The 27,393-nt window shown below is 37.5% G+C and overlaps 1 protein-coding gene and 1 pseudogene across 1 annotated transcript in view; both read right to left on the bottom strand.

The window, feature by feature from the left end:
* The window catches only part of IL1RAPL1 (interleukin 1 receptor accessory protein like 1), a 1,840,350-nt gene that overhangs the window by 1,715,386 nt on the left and 97,571 nt on the right, over positions 1-27,393 (bottom strand). The gene's annotated exons all lie outside the window — the stretch shown is intronic.
* On the bottom strand, positions 49-17,458 carry LOC143984118 (6-phosphogluconate dehydrogenase, decarboxylating pseudogene; annotated as a pseudogene).

Genomic DNA, 27,393 nt, shown 5'->3' with positions numbered 1-27,393 from the left:
ACAGTTTTGGTCTTTACAGCTGCTTGCTCACCTCTTTCTTTTATTTCTTTAGCGACGACAGAGTGCAAACACAGCTTAACTGATGAGGGTCACAGGAACACCAACATCTAGAGTTGAGATTGCCATCCATTTTCCCGTTCCTTTCTGCCTGGCTGTGTCATGAATTTTGGACAGCAAGTGAGCTTCATTGGCATCCCAGTATTTGAGGATGTCAGCTGTGATCTCGATTAGGAATGAGTCCAGCTCTGTCTTGTTCCACTCTTCAAACGTCTTTGCCGATTCATCATGATCCATCTGCAGGATGTCCTTCATTCGATGATAAGCCTCACAGATAAAATGCATGTCACCATATTCAATACCATTGTGCATCATTTTTACAAAGTGGCCATAACCTTCATTACCCACCCAATCACAGCATGGCTGTTTTCCAACCTTTGTGGCTATGCTCTGGAAGATATATTTGATATAAGGCCAAGCTCCCTTGTGTCCTCCAGGCATCAAAGTGGGCCTGTGTAACAGTATTCAGAGTTCTCACCATCGATGAAGATGTCACCAGGCAACAGTAATGGAACAAGGCTCTTGATGAAAGCGTCCTGGTCTGCTTTTACCAACATCATCACCAGGTGTGGCTTCTTCAGCTTGGACACCATCTCTTGCAATTGGCCAGAAACTCGTTGACTTTAGACACTGTCCGGTAAATTTGCAGACTGCGCTTGTTCATATTAAAGTGATATTAAAGTCTTGTTTTTGTTTTGTTTTTTAATAACAAACATGCTATACTTACCTGCTATGTGCAATGGTTTTGCAAAAGAACTATGCTCCCGCTGCTGCCAAAAGCCAATCAGAAGTGTGAGTCTGCCAGAGAGGCAAGGCTCACGTGGACATCGCTGAATCAGGAGGGGGCTCAGGTAAGTATTGGGGGGGGGGGCTGGGGGGATGCTGAGCACAGAAGTTTTTTTTACCTTCAGCATAGAATGCATGAAGGTAAAATAAAACATTGTGCCTTTACAACCACTTTATGGTTTAGGTTCTGGCCCATGACAGTCAATCCAATGAGAACTATGTCAGCTTTAGCCATGGCTCCTCTGTGATGTCACCTTCTCCCAGAGCCTGGATGTGTCCTCACTCTCTTGCCATCTAAGAATATGAGAATATGCCTTTATGATGCAGTGACATTACTATGACTGATACAGTAAGGGAGTGGAAGGTTCTTGCAATCCAGTGAACCTTGGTTCACTTTAAATATCCAATCATATGCATTGAAAAGTCAAAAATATAATATACCTTGCATTTGATTAAAAGGTGATTGTAAGTGAAAAATGCACTACTTTAGTAAATCAAAACTATTGTCTCAATACTAGGATGCTCAGGCCAACAATAACTCAGCTTAGGCATCTCAGTATACACCAAATTGTTATTTTCATTGTAGCCATGTTTTTACTTTTACTTGTTAATATATGAATAAACATACAGTACAGTTAAATTATTCTCGGAAAATGGAGATAATTTAGCTATTTAGCATTCATTGGGATTGACTTACTACTACTACAAAGTACATTTATCAGGATTCATGGGTGACCAGATGGTGTAAGTCTTATACTGTATCAATATGTGGCTGCAATATTTTGTACGATTATGTAGACCATCATTATTATCAGTAGTTATTGACAACCATCACTAGTGTGATAAGTGATTGTTACTTTATCAAAGGGCACAATCAAAAATCCAGCTTCATATTTAACAGGCAGAAGCTCTGGCCCTGGCTCAAGCACAGTAAAATGCTGTACCAGTTTTGTAAGAACTAAATTGGTTTACTGGGTCTCGCTGTGTAACTGACTTTGTGGCCAAAACTGTTTCACTCCACTTTGCCAACTGCTGTTACAGTCTGAATGGGAACACAAGGCTAAATGCCATAGATTTGCAATGATCATCAGTTGTTTGGAGTGTACCACTACTTTATATGCTAGCAAAAAAGCTTCCCTATTTGCTCTGACATAAGCATTTTAAGTGGGCCTTAAAATACATATTTATGACTTTATTTGTGAAACTGCATTTTTTTGTATAGAAATAATGGTCTAGTATTTGTTATATATTTATAAACACTTAAATGTATTGTTGTTCTTGATTAAAAAAGTGCCTCTTTATTGGTTGCAGTGATGCCATAAAACTTGTAATTGTAACCATTGATAAAGATGGGACAAAGTTGAAGAAGCTTTAAAGCTGTGTTTTCTTCTTATTTTCATACAAAATATGGTCATAAAGTAGACCAGTGGCAAATCCTAAAGATTTAAACTAACTTCTAGCAAAAGATATATGTTTGCTTAATGCGACAAAATAAACTGCAAATATATGTAACATGTTTTATATATATATATATTTCTAAAAGCCTTATTTATTACAAGAATCCTAGCTCCGTGTTCTTTGATATAAGAGCTTTCCAACTTGCATCTTGTGGGCTGCAGGTGGGCCCATTGGACCTTCTTTTCAAGCCTACAAGGTTGTTGTGAAAATATAAATTATTACCTCAATATCATTAGCAGTCGCTATTAAAACCACCCAAACCATGTTTAAATTGGGGACTTTAATTATTTACTGTTAACAATATTAATTAACAGCCAGTGTTAGTTGTTTCCCTCTGTATCCATAAACTCTGTACCTAGCTATTTATTCTGTTTATTCTATTTATTTACCTAGCTATTTATTCTGCTCAATGAGTTTACAGGAGTAAAGAGAACAAATAGTACATCCTGCTAGTTTTAATCCTAGGTTGCTGATCTGCTCTGCTCTGGGAGCCATTTCCCAGTGGCGGTGCATCACTTTCATACAAGGTGATGTGAGAGGGAGATACAGTGGCAGCATATAGTTTGTTGGAAGAACAACAGCATTGTTGATAACTGACAATACTGTATGCATTATACCTATTTTTCCAGCAGGTGACACTGCAGTGTTATAGTGTTTTATTCTATAGTAATGTGATCACAGGATGTTATGTCTATGTTCAGTGCATGTATTTGTATGCTCCCTGTTCCTGTTCTATTCCTCTTCTATGAAAAAAGGCATGTAATATATTTCTCCATGAAAGTAAAGGTGTTCTGCTGTATACAAGAAGCTTCCAGCCCATGATTTCAATACTCTGCTAATATGGTATGGGTTCCAGACACCCATGCATTGGAGAGGATAACCCAGTGCACCCAGTAGGCATCCAGGCACTGAAAATAATTCTACAGTGAATCTGTGAGTACTGTATGCAAGCTATTGAAAGATGGCAAGCGGTTCAGATGTGAAGTTTGCAATAGCAAAGCCGAACAATGCCAATTACCAGCTATGGTAGTTTAACCTGGAAATTCTTTTTAGTATGGATAACTTGTGGCAAGTGCTGAATACAGACAGACCCACAAATGTAGAGATGGAGGAATGGGATAGGAAGGACAGACAAGCAAAAGCTTACTAGTGGAAGATACCCAGCTTATCCACAAAAGAACAGAGAAAATGGCCAAAGGTATGTGTACTTCATTACACAAACTGTATGAGTGTTCAAGCCTCAACAGTAATCTGTTTCTACTAAGAAAGTTATATAAGATAAGTCTAGAAGAAGGTCAGCAAATGTGTAACCACGTGAAAACTAGGCTAGAGATCATAAAACAGCTGCACGCCATCAGAGAGAACATCAAAGATAACCATATTGTCACCCTGCTCCTCTGCAGCCTTCCAGAGATATATACTGCTCTTAATGCTTTAGAAACCAGACCCAAGCAGGAGCTGACACTAGACATGTGTGATTAGTTTCATATGAATCGTAAACTCATAGGAATTTCCGGAAATTCATACATTCGTACAAATCAAACTATGATTATTTGTTAAGATGAAGTTATAAACCCCAGGAAGTCAGCACAGCACAGGGGTTCTGGGGGTCCCTCATAACGAAAATTCGTAATTGTTATGAAAAGTTAATGAACCTACAAGTTAAAAACCCAGGAAGTCAGCACAGCACAGGGATGGTGGGAGTCCCTCATAATGATAAATTCATGATAATGAAAATTCATAATTGTTACGAAAAGTTAATGAACCTACAAGTTAAAAACCCAGGAAGTCAGCACAGCAGCAGCACAGAGATGGTGGGAGCTCCTCATAATGATAAATTCATCATAAGAAAAATTCGTAATTGTTACGAAAAGTTAACAAACCTAAAAGTTAAAAACCCAGGAAGTCAGCACAGCACAGGGATGGTAAGGGCCCTGCATAATGATAAATCCATCATAATGAGCATTCGTAATTGTTACGAAAAGTTTACGAATCTAATGAAAATTCATATTTCGAACTAATCCAAATTGAATTCATTTTAATACAAAATGCAATGGAGCGAAACAAAATGAATTTATTGATGGCGCACATGTCTAGCTGACACTAGAATATGTCAAGGGGAAATTAATCGATGAATATGACAGAAGGAAAGAAAATATGCACCATGATGACAAAGCTCTTAAGATGGACAAAGGCACAAAGCACAACAAAGAAAGCAGAGCCTGTTTTCACTGTAAAAGGCCCAGCCACTTAAAAAAAGAGTGTTGTATATGGAAAGCCGAGTAGCAAAAGCTAGAGCTATCCACAAAAGAAAGAGTCAAAGCAGCCACAAAGGAAACTGAAGACACAGCATGGAGTGTTACCTTTAAAGTGACACAGAGCGGCAAGCCATGCGGCTGGTACATAGGGTCAAGTGCGAAAAGCCACATAACTAGCGATGAAATCTTCTTCACCAACATTGATTACAGTGCAAAAGACAAAGTTTTCCTAGCAAATGAAAAAAAGCAAAAAAGATCACAACAGAAGGCCATGGCTTTTTGAACTGCATTACATCACAAGGAGGCAAGCATAGTATCCTTGTAAATAAAGTGCTGTATGTTCCAGAACTAGAAGGCATATTCCTAACAGTGAAAAGTTTTACAAACAATGGTCTCACAGTTAAGTTTCACGGCGATGAATGCACAATTCACAATAATAAGCGATTCCTCGCAAAAGGAAAACTGAATGATCAACTATACATGCTCTTCACCACAGATCAGCAAGTCAATATAGTCTCCAATGACCTACACAGCAAATGTATTCACTTATGGCACAATTGCGCCTTGCAAAGTACACGTTAAATGCAAGTGCTGTATTGAAGCAAAAACCACACGTGCTCCCCTTCTACAGGATTCTCAAAGATAAAACACCCACCTCCTGCAACTTTTCTGAGGAAACACAAGAATTAAACATCAGAGAAACTTCAAGAGTTTGTTGCCACATCTAGCAACAAATTCCAACGCAAACCAGGAACATTACGCACGACAATGGGGGAGAATACATAAGCAAAGAAGTGGCCTCATACCTGAAGAGACAAGGAATAGTACACCAATAGTACACCAAGCAACCAACTAGACCAACTTATGGTTCCTTCCCCATACTGGAATATGAATCCATTTATGAATTTGCAATTTGTGGTGTGATATTTCAAATGCAATTTTTTTGTAAAGAATACACTTCACCGAGTTTAAAAAACACTAAGCAGTAAAGTTAGCCCATTTTTTTTTGAATATTGCAAAAGATGATGTTACACCAAGTAAATAAATACCAAACATGTTACAGTTTAAAATTGCGCACACCCGTTGAATGTCGACTACGGTACTTAAAAATCTCCATAGGCAACACTTTAAAATTTTTAATGGTTACTCTGCCGATAGTGGTAATACCTCACATGTGTGATTTTAACATCGTTTACATGCGTGCATGTGTAAGCATGCAGGAATAGGGACTAACCACTTCAGCCCCGGAAGGTTTTACTCCCTTAATGACCAGAGCATTTTTTGCGATTCGGCACTTCATCACTTTAACTGACAATTGCGTGGTCATACGACGCTGTACCCAAACAAAATTGACATTTTTTTTTCACACATATAGAGCTTTTTTTGGTAGTATTTGGTATTTAATCACCTCTGCGGTTTTTATTTTTTGCGCTATAAACAAAAAGGGAGTGACAATTTTGAAAAATAGAAACAATATTTTTTACTTTTTGCTATAATAAATATCCCACATTTATTTATTTTTTTAAAACAAATTTCTTCATCAGTTTAGGCCAATATGTATTCTTCTACAAATTTTTGGTAAAAAAAGTTGCAATACACGTATATTGATTGGTTTGTGCAAAAATTATAGCATCTACAAAATAGGGAATAGATTTATGGCATTTTTATTATAATTTTTTTACTTGTAATCGTGGTGATCTGTGATTTTTATCAGGACTGTGACACTGTGGCAGACAGATCGGACACTTTTGACACTTTTTTGGGACCACTGCCATATACAGTGATCAGAGCTAAAAATAGCCACTGATTACTGTGTAAATGTCACTGGCAGGGAAGGGGTTAAAACCAGAGAGAGATCAAGGGGTAAACTGTGTTTCCTATGAGTTTTTCTAACTATGGGGGGATGGGATTACTGGGACATGACAGAGATCATGGTTCCCGACCCCTGGGAACAGTAGACCCCTGTCATATCACCTGTCAGAATGAAGAAATGTCTTGTTTACATGTGTACAAGGCAATCGTGGACTGCTGGAGGACATCGAGTCCTTCCAGCCCACGGGCACACTCCCACAGTGTGAAGTGGAAGTGAGCGTGCGCCACCACCGGCACATGCCTGCCCACCTGCAACTGAGCCTGCGTAAGGTCCCATACACCTATGGCATTTCGCAGAAGAGAGCCATTGTGCCAACGTCAAAAGATGGTGGCCAGTCTTACAGTGGTTAAAACATTTTTTTTATATTTATTTTATTTATTATTCTTTTCATTGTCACTTTAAACAAAAATTATCTGATCACTTTTATATTCTGTCACAAGGTACTCTTTATAAAGGGACCAGGAGTCTAAAATACCCCAAATCCCTCCTTTGCACTTAAAAGTATTCAAAATGCCAAAATTGGCATTTGTGAATGTAGATTTAAAAAAAATCAGTGCCATTAGCAGCCAAATAAATTTGAAGTGACATTGGGGGTTATTTACTGCCAGGGATAACTACCAAGTGGCAGATGAGCTGATTTGATCATTGTCACCAGATAGCTGACTGCCCGCTCTAAAAAATGGTACCGGGGTGACCCGGTACATCCACTTTCTCTAACTGATGTACGGGTACACCAATTTGCGGGAAGTGGTTAAGCTTCATGCATAAAAATATAAACCAGTAAGTAACCAATGGCAGACTGTGGGCATGCTAGACACGCCAACAAAAATGTCATAATTGTACACAGGGCATGTCTAGTATGTACACTCCTTCTGCCCTGCTGCAGGGATCCCCCATCAAAGTACATGGCAATTCAGCTCTGATTAATCACTGCTGCATTGCTGAGTACACAGGGAAGGTCCCGGCAGCAGAAGATGTAAAAAAAAAAGGAATCTGCCAATGTTCATCAACAACATTACTCAGCCGTCAAGACAGAGAGATACAATGAAACATTGTTTCATTGTGTATCTTTCTGTTTATTCATCTGCAGATGAAGTCAGTTAAAGCAACCTGACAATAAAAAAAAAAGTATTTTCTTTTTTAATTAAATGTTCCTCTTATTAACCTTGGTTTGCGCTAAGTAGCTCTAATTTACTCCTTATTCTCCTTCTCCATTCAATTATAATTTTCCGGGTGATTTTTAACTATTATTTATTATTAACTATTAACTAATATTTAATTTTTTTCTGTTTTTGTTTGCTTTGTTCATTGATATTTTTACACCATTTACATATATTTACATGTATCACATTGAAAAATTGCAAAATTGCAAAAACCTACTCTACTTCATTTGTAAATAACTTTGCAATGCCTTTTTCCAAAATCATAATTTTAGTGTCATTTTGAACAAGACAAATTACAGAATAAAAAACGCACTTTTTTATGTGCAGTAATACTATTTATTTTTAAACTGACACTGCTCAAAAAAAGAAAATTGCCTTTTGAATTGTTTCATTATGTTTAATTGGCTAAGAATTGTGAAAAAAATCATTGTTCAAGACAATATTCTCTAAAAGAAAGCCTTGTTTTTCCTTAAAAAAACATTATATGTATTAAGTTATCTTAATTAATGACAAAATCATCACTGAATAAACAGGCTTATAGCAGAAATGAAAATTATTTTGGTTCATAAGGGGTGCCACAGTGCATAATTATTATTTTTAAGCTAAAACATTTTGTTAAAAAATAAATCAAATGTTTGACCTAAAAAGTTCACTGGCACTTTCAAAAAAGTAACACTGCCATACCGAATAAGTGAAGCATGAGCAACATGCAGAAATCTATACAAATCACTTATATTTACTATTTATCATTTAAGTCATGAATTTTGATTGGTTGCTAAGGTTGCAGTGGTTTGCTGCACTCTGCACACACACACATTACATTATGTATTACATTAATAAACACCCACATGTGCAATTAAACTAAGTTAACAAAAGTGTTTAACCACTTCAGCCCCGGAAGGATTTATCTTCCTTCCTTATCTCCTTCCTGACCAAGCCCCTTTTGCAATATGGCACTGCTTTGCTTTAACTGACAATTGTGAGGTCGTGCGACATTGTACCCAAACAAAATTGATGTCCTTTTTTTTCCAACAAATAGAGCTTTCTTTTGGTGATATTTGATGACCTATGCGACTTTTATTTTTTGTGCTATAAATAAAAAAAGAGTGACCATTTAGAAAAAAATTTGCTATAATAAATATAATAAATAAATAATAAAAAAAGTTCTTCCTCAGTTTAGGCCAATATGTATTCTTCTACATAATTTTGGTAAAAAAAATCACAATAAGCATATATTGATTGGTTTACACACGTTAATCATGTCTACAAAGTAGGGGATGGATTTATGGCATTATTGGCATTATTATAATTTTTTTTATTAGTATTGGCGGTAATCTGTGATTTTTATCATGACCCTGACATTGTGGCAGACATATTGAACACTTTTGACACTATTTTGGGATCAGTGACATTTATACAATGATCAGTGCTATAAAATGAACTGATTACTGTGTAAATGTCACTGGAAGGGAATGAGTTAAATACTACAGGGTGATCAAGGGGTTAAGTGTGTTCCCTCAGTGTGTTCTAACTGTAGGGGGATGGGCTCACTAGAGCATAACAGAGATCACTGCTCCCTACTGGGAGCAGTAGATTCCTGTCATTTTGCTAGGCAGAACACGGAAATGCCTTATTTATATAGGCATCTCTCTGTTCTGCCTCTCCTTGCCACAATCATGGGCTGCTGACAGACATTGAGTTTGCGGTAGCTGTGTGCATTCTCCTGCGGGAGCCACAGGCATGGTCCCGTGGCACGCTTGTGCCTGCTAGCCGCCGATGACAGAGTGACATACGGGTACCTGTGCCATTTTTCTAATGTATAACGACGGGAGGCGGTCGGCATGTGGTTAAATATAATATTGCCATAGAATTTTTTCAAGTATAGAATACAATTCCTAAAACTCAGAAAAATAATAATAGTAATAGATAGCAAATACAGCAATATAAGCACAGCTATGCTCAACTTCACAAAAAATGCAATAAGTTGTTCTCATTTGATACATCTATATTTGGGAATTCTTACCAATGGCACAATCATACAAATAAAAGCTTTTTCTTCTCCACAAACACACCAAAGGTGTTGTCGTTTGAGTTTGTTGCACCTGTATTAAAGAACAAAAAGTTACTTTGACACTCAAGTCAATGAAGTGCATACCTTCTTCAAGAGGGAGGGGGGTTTATACTCAAATGTCAATGGTGATCCTTCATTATTTATCAATGTAACTAACCAATCCTTGGTTTTCCTATAACAGACATCCTCACACTTCAGTGGAAACCCTACTACTATTGCTTAGTTTCTAATTACTAGCTGACAATCATGGCAAGGAGATGTGAAAAACATGCTGTGATGGAATATTTGACATAGTCCTGGAATGGCTCTATATTGTTAAGTTCTGCGGTACTCTTTTAATTGAAACTGTTCTTTGCTGCCAAACAGAACAAAACATGGTTGGCATGCTGGTGATCTTCCCTGTTCTGTTAGCTGCTGGAGGTGAGATGAGATCAGCTAAACATAATTTAAAGCTGGAAATGTCCCTAATATTATCCCTGTCTTTCTCATGTTTTTAATGAAACCCTGGTAACAGCAACATCAGCTGGAGTTTGTGTATGTTCGAAGGTTCCTCCATCGTAGCATTAGATTTGTTTTATAAAAATGGAAAGTAAAATGGATTTGCACATAATTTCTTTATGTATTGCAGTTTCAAAACATATTTTTCTTGTGCGTTCAGTATAACATATAGCATATGAATATTATGTATTCTCATATCCAACAAGAAGGTGGAGCTTTAGGCTCCCTTTCCCATGATTTCTGGCTTCTCATTGCATAAAGATACTGAATATTTTCATAGGAATACAAAAAAAAACGTTATACTAAATATTGTCTAACACTAACAAAGGCGCTTGTCAAGAAGAATGTATAATCCATCACATCGATCCAGGTGAAGGCTCACTAGATATAGGTGACCCTGTTTCGAATCCGTCTAGCTTCACCATACAGGTGCACATTGCTGATGCATTTAAAGGGTAACCATTAAATGCAAGTTAGCACAGGACACTAGACAAATTCCTGAATACACTGGGAAATTCTTAAGGGCTTTATTTTGTGCCCTGTGCTAATTTTCAATAAAAAAAAATGCACTCATAAAATGTAAAATATTTATCTGTAAAAAAAAATTGTATATAAAAAACAGATAATATGAATTGAGAGTTACATAGTTACATAGTTAGACAGGTTGAAAAAAGACACAAGTCCACCCAGTTCAACCTTTAAAAATAAAATAAAAATAAAAATAAAAAAACTGAGTAAATCTGTAGCTTCAGTCGCACATCATTGTCATAATTTGACAAACAACACTTTTAAAAATGTATAAGGACTACATACTGTAAATACAGAAAGTGGAGCCCAGGTAAAAACAAAAAATATTTTGAAACTATGTAATTAGAAAAGTTTTTGCCATCACTAAAAAACAGGCCCATTTTATTCCTCCTTACAACACAACAGCCACACCATATATGCTCTTTTTTTTATAGGCACCTACCATTACTTACACTCTCAATGTGACACTTGTAAACATATAGTTATAACTCCTGTCAATTCATAGCTAAGATTTAAATAAAAATGTGATCATCTGGTGATGAATAGCAGAAAATTATTTTGTTTGTTGTATGACTTTAGGGGTTTGCAAATCAGATCATTTGATTTATTGTAAGCATGTTGTAGGGTCACTGTAGAGTCAGCTATCTTCAGGGTACCATCTGGTACTGCATCCCATTTATACCTACTTAGCATCGCTAGCTTATGTCTATTCATTTTGATATAACAACACTTATTAAAAGTCATTGATACCTTAAGGTCTTGTTCACATGGGCTTCGTCTTGTATAAGAACAGTATGTACCGCAAGCTTTTGTGAAGCCTCTGGCAAGATTATGAAAAGTATATGAAAAGCTTTCAGCAGGCTTTGAGCAGCTTTGTTAAAGCCCTAAAGAATGCTTCAGTTCCAGTTTGGGAATGTTCAACACAGATCCTAAACCCCAATTGAACTTTGAGTAAAAATTAACTAAATGCATTCCAGGTGTATAAAAACAAATGTTACATTTTTTTTTAAGTCAGCCATAGCATGAATAGAAAAAAATGTGTTCAGGAATCATGCTACAGAGTGGCTTGTTTGTTTTTTGTGAGGAAACAGTTATCTCTTAAAGATCTTCAGTCAGGAAGTATGAGCTTTACTGAATGCACAGCTATAGTTCTGATTCTGAGTAGGTGTGTTGGACCTCTGCAGTAAATCCACTGCTTACCCACAGAGAGCAAGGGTTGCCCTTTGCAGCAGCTGGCAGGATACAGTTTTTCCACCCAGACTGTAACAGTTTTTGACTAAAACTGAACTGTAAAACATTGAACATCTTGTGATTTTAAGCACTTGGAATGTATGTAGCTATATTCAACTTACAGTTTAATTGGGCTTTAATGGGAGCCCTGACTATCACTTCAAGCAAGCAGGCTTCAGCAGGCTTTCAACAAGCTTTATATGGTGCCGAAGCTTGCTGATACTTGCTAGAAGCACCCTCGTTAAGGTGTGTGCTTTGCATGCCCAAACTGTATAACTATAAATAATATCCCGTGTCCCTGACAAAAGGCAATATTTCCTTGTATTGGGATACATCTTCCCTTTCTGTATCCTTCCATCTTTCCTTTATCACCTACGTAGAACCTCATACATTGTCTCTTATACCAATCACCCCACAACTTTAAAAGAAAAAAAAAATACTCCCATTTCCATGGGGTGGTATGTTCCCTTGCATAAATATTTATTATATCATGTTTGTCGAGAACCAAAACTCTTCCCATCGTTGCCATATTTTTGCCATTTAATTCCTTACATTCTCTTCTATCTTTTATCTGTTCCTCCATATGTTGTATTTAATTTCACAGACCCATTCTGCTATTGTAGGACTTTTCATTTTTTTTTTGTCATCTTCAGGCTATTATTGTCCTAGCAGCTATTATCATATGGTGAAGAATATCTGTCTTTATAGATTATATTGACCCCGGTATTATGGATAGTATCGATATATTAACATTTGGTTGTATCTCAATTCCTGACACCCTCTGATATATTTCAAATATTCCATACTAGAAATCCCTCATCGTATGACATTCATATCAGATATGTGTCATTGTTCCTCTATCCTAAAGACATCTCCAACAAGTCTCTGTATTGTCTTTATTTATTTTATTTAGGTCCACTGGACTTCAGTACCACCTCATAATGATTTTATAATTTCTTTCTTGATGTTTAACTTCTACCGATAATTTATGTATTAGTGACAATGCCTTGTCCCATTCTATTAATGGGATCGGACTCTCTATTTCGCTTTCCCATTTTTTCATACATGCTAATTCATTGAGGGGTCCAGATGGAAGTAAAAGTTCATATACAATGAACAATTTATGGGTTGGTCTTCATTACTCTACTAACAGTTGTTCAAAACGAGTTAGTGGACTATCAATCAAGAACGGTTGTGTCTTTGATTCAATATATGCATTTAGTTGATAATACTGCATCCATTTGTTTTTATGTTCAGGCCCCATGTCAAGCAATCGTGGAAGTTTGTCATATTCTAGGGTCTGAACTATCCTCGTGTTCTCCAACCTGTTTCATTTAATAAAATTTGCAACCTGTTTTAACCCCCTAAATACTGGACAATCGTACTGTGCATGGTTCTGAGGCAGTTGCACGATGACCCTATTCACTTAAATGTGTTGCGTTAAGCAAATGGTAATTCCCCCTGAATACAACAGGGGGTATAATTACTGTCATGGCCATGGCATTTGTACACCTCCAGCTGCTGCCTCTGTAGCAAAGGGGGATGTGGGGTTGAAGGCCTCAATCACAAGGTTTTACCACCCCCTATACACAAATTTAAACAAGCAGTAAGGGCTTATTTACCCCTATTTTTCTCTCAAGTGTGACCTAAATAAAAAAAAGTGCATGTCCTTTAGGGACCCATCCCAGATCTTCAAGGAGCTGCTGGAGTCTTATATCCACCTTCTTTCTGATGTTCCTTAGTCACCACACAAATATTATAGAACTTTTCCCTCGTTTTTGTGACTTTAAGCACTGACAGTTTTTGAAGGCTTACAAACTTTTGTTTTTGTTCATCACCTCTACCCCACCTGTTTTAGCCTCCTAAACACCAGACAACTGTACCGCAACTGTGCGTGTTTTCTGCACTGTTGTGGGGTGGTTGCAGTGTGACTTCCTCACTTAAATGGGTCCTGCTCAGTAAGGAGGCATTGTTAACCTTCTCAATGCCTGTTTTACCCCCCTAATTATCAGACTGCTGTGGAGCAGCCCTATTCACTTGAATGGATCACACTTGGTAGTTAGAACCACCCACCAAGTGTGACAGGAGGTATAATTTCTTCATGGCTGTGTACAAAAGCATCATGGCCATGAAGCAAAGCATTTCTGTCACAGCATATGTATACCCCCAAGGTCATTGCACCTGCAGGAAAGTGGGAGCAGCTGAGGGGCAGTAAAAATGGGGTTTAATGGTGGAATTTTACTGCCTCCACCCCTTCCCAAATTGCAAGTGTACACAAGCCCTTAAGCCTTTAATTAAGCTCACCAAAGCTCTGCAAACACTTTTTAAAAGCACTGCTCTTGTACAACGTGAACAGGGGAAAATGGACATGCCAAGACAACAGGCTGTATTGTTCAGCTCAGACAAATAAAGACATACTGCAAAAGAGGGGGGATCATCCATACTGCAACATTGATTAGTTTTAAGCAGGGGACCATCTAATATTTAAAAAAACTTCAGCTTTTTTGATGGAGTTGATAATATATTGTTTTTTTAATACATTACAAATGTGATGTTAAAGCATATAATAAACCTTATATAAGTCATCCTTGAATTTCAAGCATAAAATAGTCAATAGTTTCCTTGAAGCAGGAATTTAAATGTTAGCAAAGCACACATCCAAAATATGTCACTGCCCTTTACTATGCAAATAAGTAAAGATCTCACCAGACAATTTGTGTGCACCATTACATGCGAATGACATTATAAGACAAATGAGCTACTGATAACAAAAGGACAAGGGTATTTTAAATAAAAAAATGTGTTAGACATAGATTGATGCTGCACAAAAAAAAACGAATTTTGCTCACAATTAGACTGTTCTAAATTTTGTTTTAAAATATTAAATCTTTCATTAGAAAGATTGGCAAGGGTTTTAGTTATTATTTTGCAAATGTTTTTGTTATTCTTTGTACTAATGTTCAAAACTTGCTTCTCTATATGATGAACTGGTGCCATAGAGTAGTGCTGTTTCTTTCTTTTTGTTTTGTTTTTTCACTAAGGATGAAAATATGCTTCTGATGAACCAGCTTCTAAATCTGACTCATGAGGACAAAGGCCAGATATGTAAATGAGCTGCAATGGTTTTATGTACAGCCAAGTCGTGGCACCTGACTCTTTCCTACTGTGAATTGGACCACTTACTGCCTATACATTTCCTAGAGGATAATAATACAGAGAGACGTTTATGATAAATAGTACACAGGAAAAGGTGAGTAACATAGCAAACAGATGCTGCTTTACATTTATCCACACTATGCCAGAAATGACAGAATAAATTTGGTCACAGCATATACTAAAGGAGTAAGCACTATTCACTTAGCAAAATCTGTGTTCATTGGGTTTATTGAATACCATAAAGCTGTATTCATTTCAATTAGTTAAGCTAAAAATGTTTTTTTTTTTTTAAGAACATGATTGAGCATTTCAAGTAAATATATTTGTAGGTTATTAAAGTTTACTTAACCTGAAAATATGTTGAAATGTTATAGGAAACTTTTAGAAATATCAATTGTACTTAAGCAGTACCCTGAAAATAGCTTTTTATCTGCAAAGTTAGGCCTAGGGTTGTGTACATGCAGGCCAAAAAATATCCCGTATTGGCTGGTTCAACAGGAACTACCTGACATTAGGTAAGTGTGTACAGCTGTCTTTCCGTTTGTCTTTCTGACAGAAGCCAGTCTAGAAAACCAGCATCCAATCAGTGTTGGCAGCCAATGGCTGTGAATACTGATCAGTGTGTTCTGGCGAGGGGGCATTCCCCCTGTCAGAATACAGAGGCACCGTTTATGTGTGTACCAGGTTTAAGACACTGTTCCTCTGAATCAGGAGATTTTGAGTGGGAATAAGTGACATCACATCTGTGCTATTCTTTGTTCTCCTTGCTGGAGGCTTTGACATGAGGAAGTAAAACTGTTTCAATCAAGATGGCTGCATCCACAGAGAGGAACACTGCAGAACAAGGCATGGTAAGTGAGTAATGGGGAAAATATCAGCTACAGGGAGACCACAAGCAATACTGGTGACTAGTCTTTTTGCCCTATTCTTGGCTTTTTCTGGCTTTGCTTTTTCTGCATGCACCTTTCAGTTACTTTCCAAAATGAACAGTACATCATCATTTAGTAAATTAGCCTCAAAAAGTAACTTAGGCAGGTATGCATGGGATAATTTGATTTGATCAGGTATTTAAAGTGAATGCATCATTCCATTATTAAACCCTGAACTACAAAATGTAAGAAAAATAAGATAAGATATGATCCTCCTCTCATCAAAGTGAGATTAAACATCTCCCTTTTCAATAAGGCCCCATCCTTTTTCATTTAGCTATCAAATAATTGGGTACTCTATACAGATGTTGGTATTTCAATTTCAAGACACCTGATAAAAGTACATACAATCTATGTCATTTCACTTCTAAGACTGTAGACCACTGAAAACCATACAAAGACTTGGTTTGGGAAAAACTGTTCTAAATTATTGACAGCACTTATATACTTACACAGTCTAGATAAAAAACATATGCATAGATGAAAACTTTAAAGCAGGTGTGTGTATTTAAACCATGTAGAGTTGCATTGTCCAAGGGGTTTGGTGGCTAAAAGCATGATGTTTGGTCAAACCTTGCAGCCTGCGTGGCCTCTCGATACACTTTAGAGCAAAGACTTAGCTGAGCTTAATTATTTTAATAGTAATGTTTAGAAATGGATAACATAAATTAGTGGTAGAGATAACCACTATTGGCATAGAACACTGCAAGTCGTTGCCCTGATTAGTTTGCATGCCTACATTCCTGTCACAATATACAAAAACAGTAAAATCTTTCAAAAACATTTCACACTTTATCATTTAAAAGGGGTTTTTGAGTTGACTTTAGGTATTGTACATTGAATATTCAAGATGGATTATTCTTTGCAAAGTGAATTTCACTTCACTAAGCAAAAGAAAAATTCTCATTGCAAAGCGCAAACTCCATTTCAAAGTGAACAGCCTATTTGCCTTTATTAAATCAAACCCTTTGATTCTTCTTTTTTTTTCTTAATTTTTGGGAAGTCACAAGGTGAGAACAGATCTGTTTGAGACAACGGCACAGTCAAGAACTGCACAGAAATCAGATTTACATGGAAATGTAATCTCTGAGCCAGCATCTAAATCCAGGATGTAAAGGGTGACCTTGTGGATGCTTGAACAGAGATGTCACCAACATTTCAGGGAAAATAGACAGGTTAAGATACTATCAGGTGGTTGCATGCAGCACACATTCTTCCAGCATACTCTTCTTTTTCTTTCCCCTTTACTATCTGTTTTATCTGTTATATGTATGATTGCTCAGTACATTTACCCTGCCCTTGCCTACGCTATCCTATCTTCTATGCTTACCATCAGTCTGGCACTAGGAGCATCTAAGGCCCATAATTCCACACAACAGGCTCCTGGTAGTCCTGCCAACTTAGAATGCATGCACTTACCATGAAGAAATATATCCAAACAAGCTGTTCATCTATGCTATATCACACTAAGTATCTGCCAATGCTTTCTCACCTCAGTACCTTAATGGCTAGCTGGAAACCATGATATGTTTTTTAATGGGGCTGTCATGGTTATGCAGTAATATTTCTCTGTCAGCTTACCTCTCCTCATGTGTTCAGACTAAGAGGCCAGCCATTCTCACTTGGCTGTTTTTATAATCTCTCCTCTAAGAATGGCTCCACCCCAGGCCCTATCAGGGAACCCTATATTAACCTGTGTACTGCAAGCCAGCAGTGCTGATCAACCATTGTGTATTCATTGTGTGTTTGGCTTCCTGTTTTCTGATTGCTGTGTGCTCTTCATTTGTCTCTGTTACCAACCTTGGTGTGTTCTTGACTATTCCTGTCTGCTCATGACCCTCACCTTTTGGAATGTCCCCGACTATCCCTGTTAGCCTGTTACCCTGAAACTTTGGCATGTACTCTGTTGTTCCTGTCTGCTAGTTGCCTTGACTTCTGCCTTTTCCCTTCCATCCTCACCACTAGAGGTTGTGGTGAACACATGCTGTCTCTGAGGCTCTGCACCCTAGGATCTGTGTTAGTGATCCAGTAGACTTGTTTCCTGAATCTCCCTGGGTACTAGCCGCAGCAGTCAATCCTAGGGTCCACTATCTTAGCGGTGCACTTCCGACCCCTATGGAGTGCATCTGTCAACTAGTCTCAGGTGACTTGACAGGGGCGTATCACAATAGTTAAGCTTGTTGACCAAGATTCTCTATATATTTAGTCCTTCCCATAGCACCTTATTCTTATTACCTGTGTCTCCTGCAATGTTGGGCACATAAGTTGTCAGGAGGCTTGGAAGTCCCTAACTTTGCAAAATATTATCAGTCTGCTCAGATAGCCCACATTTTATTATATCATACCAGCACTTAGGTCCCGTTATGGGTTGGACTCAAAGCTTCTAATTTAGACCCTTTATTGATTGGCAATTTATTATGGTTACGTAAATCTGAGTGATGTTTTTTTGATAACCCAATAACATTCACTTTCCCTTTGGGATAAATGTAAAGGTCCATTTAAGTTGATATCACCTTACTTCCCTCTGGTATATTTTTATAAACATCCATTCATCTTACCCAGCCTATTCTGGCCCAATTTCTTTCCAAAAGTGGAAAAGTTTAGGTTTAACAGGCCTGTGCACTCTAGTTTCACTATTTGCAAATATCACATTTTTTTGCCTGTTATATCCGTGACCGATCTGATCTCACGAACATGACCCTATTTGATGGCATGTGCACCTTGGACCCAAATGTCCTTGGTATCATCTCTAAAATATACGCTCATCTCAATATGGGTACTTCTCCTTTATCTCCCTATGTTAGTAAATGGGCCTTGGATTTGAGGGTGTGGTTAGAGTATGGGGATTGGTATCATATTTAAGTTACAACCAAATGTCCCACGCAGCAATGTCTTGCTGTTGAAACTATTTATAAAGTTTTAATGCATTGGTATTTGGTTCCAGCAAAAATCACTAAATTCTAACCAACATAATCCCCCGGATGTTTTCAGGAATGTGGAGAACGAGGCACTCATGCCCATATTTGTTGGTTTTGCCTAGCTGTGCAGCAATTTTTGGCTGAGATTTTTAAAATCAAATCTGTTTTAGTTAAAACCAAACTAGCCCCAGACCCTGCATTTGCCTTACTAAACATTTGTGTTAATGATCTCATGAGAGCTCAGATGAAACTTGTGATACAGATCTTGACAGTTTCTAAACAAATTATTGCAAGAGCTTAGACTTTGGAAGACCTTGACCCTCTGTACAGTAGAAATCAAAAACAGAGTTACATTTGTAATGATTCACAGCAAAATTCAGACTACCCTCACAGATACAGTCTCTAAACATGTTAAGGTTTGGCAGCCTTGGGTGGACAATTTCATCTGGCTTTGACTTTTGCCTTCATGAGCCCTGACTTTTTTTTTTCAGTTGATGTGGCGACTAAGAGCATAGTTTTGGCCTCACGGTCTCGGTTGACCTCTTACCATTGCTCTCCCCTTCTCTCTTCCCTTTCTTCTCTAACCCCCTTCTTCTTTCTTTATAACCTATTCTCCTTTCCTTTTTTTCTTTCTTTTTTCTTCCATTTTACTACAACTTAAAAGAAAAACCTTGCACTTCTAATTACTAAATACTAAGACCGATCCTTTGACATGGTTATCAATGATGGTGGGTATTGGTTAATTATGTGTTGTGGGGATTTGTGCTGATTGTTTGATTCTGTTGGATTTGTATTACTTTGTATGTCTATACACTATGCTTTTGCATAACACTCTGTTATATTTATTGTATTTGGAGTGGGTGCAAGTCTCACCTTAATGTTGCATTTAGCTTGCTTTAGTTATGTAATTTTTTCATTTTTTGCTTAATAAAAAGATTGAATGAGAAAAAATATTTCTGATACTATGTATGCGTTCTATTGTGTATATCTCCCAATGAATCACTGAAACATATTTCCCCTTTGAAAGAATTATTCTCATTTCTTGCTCCCATGACAATTTTGAAATTAAAATTTTGGATTTGCCTTTACTTTCTTTTTTTTCAAGCAAAAGGAGGCATTAATTCAACATTCTAGAAGTGTACATACATTTAGAACAATATGTGACGTTACGTGACGTTTATGCTATAACTCAACATACTGTATGTTGGGTACCAGATGGCTTTACTTTCTTTCTTTTTTCCCTGTCTCTTTCAGTGTGGTCCACACTCAAATTTTGATTGTTTTAGCCATATTCCTACTTGTATCCAATTCTGCTACTTCTTTTAATGCATAATAAACCACTAAGGGCCACTGATACATTGATAACATTGCTATGACTGTTGTGCATATTACCAAGCATCAACTAATATATTGGATAAATATTCATAATTCTTATCAGTTTTAGGAAAGTCAATGTAAGAGCCTTTCTCTATACCATATGGAGCATGTTTTGTTCAACCTAAAATTAGATACTGCTTCAAGACTTTTTTTTTAAATATACAGATGCTTAGAAGGATATTCTATATATATATATATAACAAAATGCAGAAAAAAGGGTTTTACAAGAATTGTTTTTTTTTTTTTTTTACCTTGAATTTTATTGCACCTTTAATGGTCCTAACAAGCATGTCTTGCTCAGGGATAACATGAACAGAAAACAAACAGATGTAATTTTGTTATTAATGCACTAATTTCACATTTCATACCTCAGCTGTATGTTCTGCCACAGCTGCCAAAAATCTTTAGTCTTTTACTGCTCTTGCCTGAGCATTTCCAACAAGCAGCTGTTCAATATCTGCAGGTTTTGCTAAACAATGCAATATGAGATGGGAGCAATTACAAATTATGCTCTGCAGAAATGAATAATGATTGATATGCTGCTTCTCTGATATAAGTTAATTTATGTAAGAAATATAACTTTGTCACTTTTTTGCATCTCTGTGCAATGGGCCTGATTTACTAACGTGTGGTGAGTTTGAATGAGGTGAACACAAACATCCAATCACATGCAGCTAGAGTAAAAAATATCCTATTTTTGCTACTTATTGGCTGTTTGAAGTTAAAACGGATCTTTACCATATAGTGATACAGGCCCACTTTAATGTTACAGTGCTAATAGGAGTGACTGAAGCCACATCAACATTGGAAATCCAGAACTAATTTCATGCATGTGGAAGGGGGTTATTAATAGGTGGAGAAGGCTTGTCAATAATTATCATCCTCTTTCCCCTCCCGTCCCTATAACATTTGGAGTGTATTTATTTTCCAGGTAGCTGGTACTTTTTTGTCAAGTACCTGCTCCCACATCCTCAGTTCTCACCTAGGCCAAAATGACATCTGCATGATGTTACCCCTGCCTGCAGCCTTCTGTCCCCGGAGGCTTCAGGACCAATCACACAATGCAGCAATGCCTTGCACATGCACAGAGCGAATCTAGCTGTTAGACATCAGGAAGGTGGCACTGGCGAGAAGAAGCCTAGTGAAGAACCAACCTTATGGAAGGCAGTGCATGACTCTATCAGTTGGTATGTGTTTTTTGCCAAGTAGAAAACATATACAGTACATGCAACACATGCACATTCTCTATGTTTGGTCTCTTTAACCCCTTCCCGCCGAGCGTACGCAGATCTGCGTACTCGGCTTCCGGGGGGTATACCGGGATGATGCCCGCACCTGCAGGCATCATCCCGTTACCGTTTTGTTCAGCTGGCGATTGGCTATCCAGGCATAACAACCGATGTGGCTAAAATCCGCTCGGCTGTTATGCCGGAGGAGCGGGAGGGGACGTCCCCCCCTCCCGCCGCCTCCCGCAGCTGTTACCGGTGCTCCCGCTCGATCGGGAGCACCGATTCAAATTCTGCTGCCTTCGGCTGCTGGGCAGGGACTGGAATGAAGCCGTAATCGGCTTCGTTCCAGTCTCCTCATCGTAAACACGGAAGCGACGTCATGACGTCACTTCCCGTTTACTCGGCTGCCAATGGCGCCGGTTTTAAAAAAATATCCGGTATTCAGAATCACCGTTTTCGGCGATCTGAATACATTGAGGTGTAAAGGAGGGGTGGAGGGTCTTTTAGACCCCCGATTCCCCCCATAAAGAGTACCTGTCACCACCTATTACTGTCACAAGGGATGTTTACATTCCTTGTGACAGCAATAAAAGTGATCAATTTTTTTTTTTAAACAATTTAGTCATTTTAAAATAAATAAAAAAATAAAAAAAAATTTTTTAAAGCGCCCGCCGTCCCCGCGAGCTCGCGAAGCAAAGAAAACGCATACGGAAGTCGCGCCCGCGTATGTAAACGGTGTTCAAATCACACATGTGAGGTATCGCCGCAATTGTCAGAGCGAGAGCAATAATTCTAGCACTAGACCTCCTCTGTAACGCTAACCTGGTAACCGTAAAAAAAATTGAAAGCGTCGCCTATTGAGATTTTTAGGTACCGTACTTTGTCGTCAATCCACAAGTGCGCGCAATTATAAAGTGTGACATGTTTGGTATCTATTTACTCGGCGTAACATTATCTTTCACATTACGCAAAAAAATTGGGCTAATTTTACTGTTTTGTTTTTTTATTATTCATGAAAGTGTCCCCTTTCCCAAAAAGTTGCGTTTAAAACACCGCTGCGCAAATACCGTGTGACATAAAATATTGCAACAATCGCCGTTTTATTCTCTAGCGTCTCTGCTAAAAAAATATATATAATGTTTGCGGGTTCCAAGTAATTTTCCAGCAAAAAATGTGGATTTTAACTTGTAAACACCAAATTCCAAAAATAGGCTTAGTCATGAAAGGGTTAAAAATGTTGATCCTTCTAGAATTACAGGGAGATCCATACCACCTGTGGTGTGCTGACAACACGGCCCTTACTGCACAAAAATCAATACAAGCCTGCAGTGTTTTCTGGAGTTATCTCCCACTGGTCTACAGGAAACCTCCCCCTATACTCATCTCCATGGCACAAGAAGGAGCTGTTCTTTAGTCTAAAAGCAGATAATGGTAATCCTATCTGGAATTTCAGTGCAACAGAGGCAGAATTATCAGTTCCCTACAGAAAGTTTAGAGCTCTATAGGAATGGATATCATTTTGAAGTCATTTAAATGTTTTATGTATATGTATGACAAGTAGAATTCCTAAAAACTGAATGTAACAATAAATCTTAAGCTATATCTTAAAATGATTTGATAGATAGATAGATAGATAGATAGATAGATAGATAGATAGATAGATAGATAGATAGATAGATAGATAGATAGATAGATAGATAGATAGATAGATAGATTTAAACTGTATGGGCTCTTTAAATTATGACCTAGGTTACTGATTAGAAATGCTGTTCATCAAAAGGAAGCCTTTGGGCAAGATTACAAGACATTTCTTATTGTCCACAGATTGTTCACTCAATGTCACACCTATTTTGATTGATTTATCTATGCTCAGTCAGATATATAATTAAATCTTGCCTTGTTAGAGGCGTCTGAAAGCATGACTTAGCCAGTGCTATGCTTGTGAACTTTAAATAGAGACTGCATGTATTTTTCTGAAAATCTTCACTTTTTCAGCAGGTCTACAGATAAGAATTCAGTTTTGAGCCATAATGCATTAGTTACATAAATGTGTCGAATGGATTGCAGATTTATTTTTAAATTCAGTGTAACAACTGAATAAGGCAGATTTGAAATGGTATACATAATACCTTTTTTATTAGGCATAGAAACAACATAAATGTAACTAAAACCAGCCACAATTGCTTATGGGATGTTAACAGAGGTTATCAGCACCTAACAACATGCAAGGGGGTGTGCATACTGTTAGAACCATATATACAGTATTCAAGATATACTAGATAGAGATTAGAAAGATAGATAGATAGATCGATTGATCGATCGATAGATATATAGATAGATAGATAGTATATATATATATGTATATATATATATATATTGATACATTACATTTTCATTTTCCTTTGTATTGGAATTTTGGTTAGTGTACAGTGCATCCATCCGGAAAGTATTCACAACGCTTCACTTTTTCCACATATTGTTATGTTACAGCCTTATTCCAAAATGGATTAAATTCATTATTTTACTCAAAATTCTACAAAAAAAAACCCATAATAAAAATGTCAAAGAAGTTTTTTTTTAAATCTTTGCAAATGTATTAAAAATAAAAACTGAAAAAAAATCTCATATACATGTAAGTATTCACAGCCTTTGCTTGATACTTTATTAAAGCTCCTTTGGCACCAATTACAGCCTCAAGTCTTTTTGAGTATGATGCTACAAGCTTGGCACATCTATTTCCCATCAGTTTCTCCCATTCTTCTTTGCAGGACCACTCAAACTCCATCAGGTTGGATGGGGAGCGTCTGTGCACAGCCATTTTCAGATCTCTCCAGAGATGTTCAATCTGGTTCAAGTATGGGCTCTGGCTGGGCCACTCATGGACATTCACAGAGTTGTCTGTAGATACTCCTTTGTTATCTTGGCTGTGTGCTTAAGTTTGTTTTCCTGCTGGAAAATGAACCTTCATCACAGTCTGAGGTCCAGAGCACTCTGGAACAGTTTTTCATAAAGGATGTCTCTGTACATTGCTGCATTTATCTTTCCCTCAACCCTGGCTAGTCTCCAAGTTCCTGCCACTAAAAAAAATCCCCACAGCATGATGCTGCCACCACCATGCTTCACTGTAGGGATGGTATTGGGCAGGTGATGAGTGAGGCCTGGTTTCCTCAAGACTTGAGGCTTGCCATTCTTACCAAGGATAATTTTGTTTTTCATGGTTTGAGAGTCTTCCGGGTGCCTTTTGGAAAACGCCAGTTGGGCTGTCATGTGTATTTTACTTAGGAATGGCTTCCATCTGGCCACTCTACCATACAGACCTGATTGGTGGAGTGCTGCAGAGATGATTGCTCTTCTGGAAGGTTCTCCTCCCTCCACAGAGAAACGCTGGAGCTCTGTCAGAGTGACGATTGAGTTCTTGGTCACCTCCCTGACTAAGGACCTTCTCCCCCAATTGCTTAGTTTGGCTGGGCGGCCAGGTCTATGAAGAGTCCTCTGTGATGGAGGCCACTGTGCTCATTGGGACCTTCAATGCTGCAGACATTTTTCTGTACACTTGCCAAGATCTGTGCCTCCATACAATCCTGTATCAGAGGTCTACAGACAATTTCTTGAACTTCATGGCTTGGTTTGTGCTCTGACATGCACTGTTAACTGTGAGATCTTATATAGACAGGTGTGTGCCTTTCCAAATGATGTCCAAATAACTTAATTAACCACAGGTGGACTCCAATCAAGTTGTAGAAAATATCAAGGATGATCAGTGGAAACAGGATGGACCTGAGCTCAATTTTGAGTGTCAAAGCAAAGGCTGTTAATACTTACGTACATGTGATTTTTCCATTTTTTTTTTTTAAATAAAATTTTATTTTTGCATAGATTTCAAACAAACATCTGTTACATTGTCATTATGGGCTATTTTTTGTAGAATTTTGGGGAAAATTCATGAATTGAATCAATTTTGAAATAAGGCTGTTACATAACAAAATGTGGAAAAAGCAAAGTGCTGTGAATACTTTCCAGATACACTGTATAATTAATCAATACTTGTAATTTTATAATTCACTGGTCATTCTACATTTTTAACATTTTAAGCTGGTTATGCTGATGTACTGCAATTTGCATATGCTATCTGCTTGTTGCATTGCACTGGTCACCTTTTCAAAACAAAATTACTTAAAAGCCATTTTTATTTCATCCTCCCACAGTGCAGTACTCAGTGCATGTAAGCTCCGGCATAGACTGACACAAAGCTTGCACAGGGTCTTTAACTCAGTGCTCCAGCAAGCAGGATGAGGCAGGAAAGCAGGGTAGGTAAATATAAGTGGCGGAAGGGGTAGGTAGCTATCATTATATTCTGACAACTTGCCCTAAGTTTCCTTTAAATATTACTGTATACGTAAGCAAAGCATCTGCCTACTCAAAGTCAATGTTCTCGGTTCTTTTTTTAGGCTGCACACAATATTTCCAAAACCCTTTGGCTCACTATGCATTAACCAGAAAAAAAGGCTGCTAGAGATATATCTCAAATGAATGACTATATCAATATCGCCCTTCATCTGAACCTGTCAAGCTTTTACTGAAAATGCAGGCAGGCTTGAAAGATATTCCATGGAAGAATAATTGGCTTGAAGAAGTTTAGGGTAGCAGTGTAGCATCAACCATTAAGCACACACTCATAGTCAACTGTTGGTTTACAGATATAGTTTTCAACCAAAGAGATTGTGTTTAAATGTCACTAGGTTTATTCTTAACCTGTCACTAAATTAAAATCAGCATTTAGGTTTTAGGAGTCAGCTGGACATGACAATGAAGAATTGAATGATTGAAACACCAAAGCATCACTTGGGTTAATTGGGTTATATACAGTATAAGTAACAAACATAGAATTTAGTATGATATAAGAGATGAATAAACTAGTATCAATGCTTTCTTCTTCATCATCTTTAATGGGCTAGGTGCAGTATACAGTGCTGAGTACAACTTATATGAAAAAAAAAAGCTAGCAACTGGCATTGTATCCAATGTTTACAGTATGTCTTTTGTATGAGAAAAAATCTTTTCCTTCCTTTCTCCGTTAAGCAAGTGCGCAGAGTTCCAGCCAGTCTGTAAGTTATTTTTTCAGTCTCTTCTTATAAATAACCACTTCACAGAGATTTCAGATCCTTTAAGCCTCTCTACTAAGGCTAGGACCCTGCCAGATAGGCACTTTCTCTGAACCAAGTGACTGAGTCCACCTCTACCCTCAGTCGCTTTGCCAAATGTTGACAGAAAGACATTTCACTTCTCTTCAGTGGAAGAATATATTTACCTTTCCTTTCAAGCCTCACTCTTTATCACATTATCACTCTTTATCACACTATCATGTATAGAAAGAGTGAGGTCCTGGATTTAACTCCTTTGACTGAAACTCCCGTTTTAAGCAGATCTTGCCTATTCCATAATTTTAGGTCAGTACCTCTAATTGCAGCTAACATGTCTATGTCACTTTGGAATTTGTATGGGGTAAAGTTGAGGAGGTAATAGAGGCAAACATTATTTTTTACCATTCTTCCACAGGAACAAACACCTTTGAAGATGCCTGTTTGTATACAGTTTATAACATCATACTGGGTCAGTTACAGTATATTAATGAATTAAAGTTACTAGACTCAGAGTTACTAATTGCTATATTTACTGAATTTACTAGATGCAAAGCCTGTACTATTGGTAAAGCTAGTGAAGGAGTAACTGCTGTCAATAAAATGGAAAGATGCAGCAGATAAAAAAGCAGCTGCAACTGTAAGCACATAATACTAAGATTGTGTTGTGCATATCAAATGCAAATAGAATGCATCACTGTAAAAAGTTGTGTAAAAGGAGCAG

Source organism: Lithobates pipiens, unplaced genomic scaffold (assembly GCF_037356315.1).
Source record: "Lithobates pipiens isolate NorthernLeopardFrog02 unplaced genomic scaffold, aLitPip1_a1.2 Scaffold_16, whole genome shotgun sequence".
NCBI classification, from domain to species: Eukaryota; Metazoa; Chordata; class Amphibia; order Anura; family Ranidae; genus Lithobates; species Lithobates pipiens.
The sequence above is the reverse complement of the archived record's forward strand: the minus strand, read 5'-3'. Positions and strand labels throughout refer to the sequence as shown.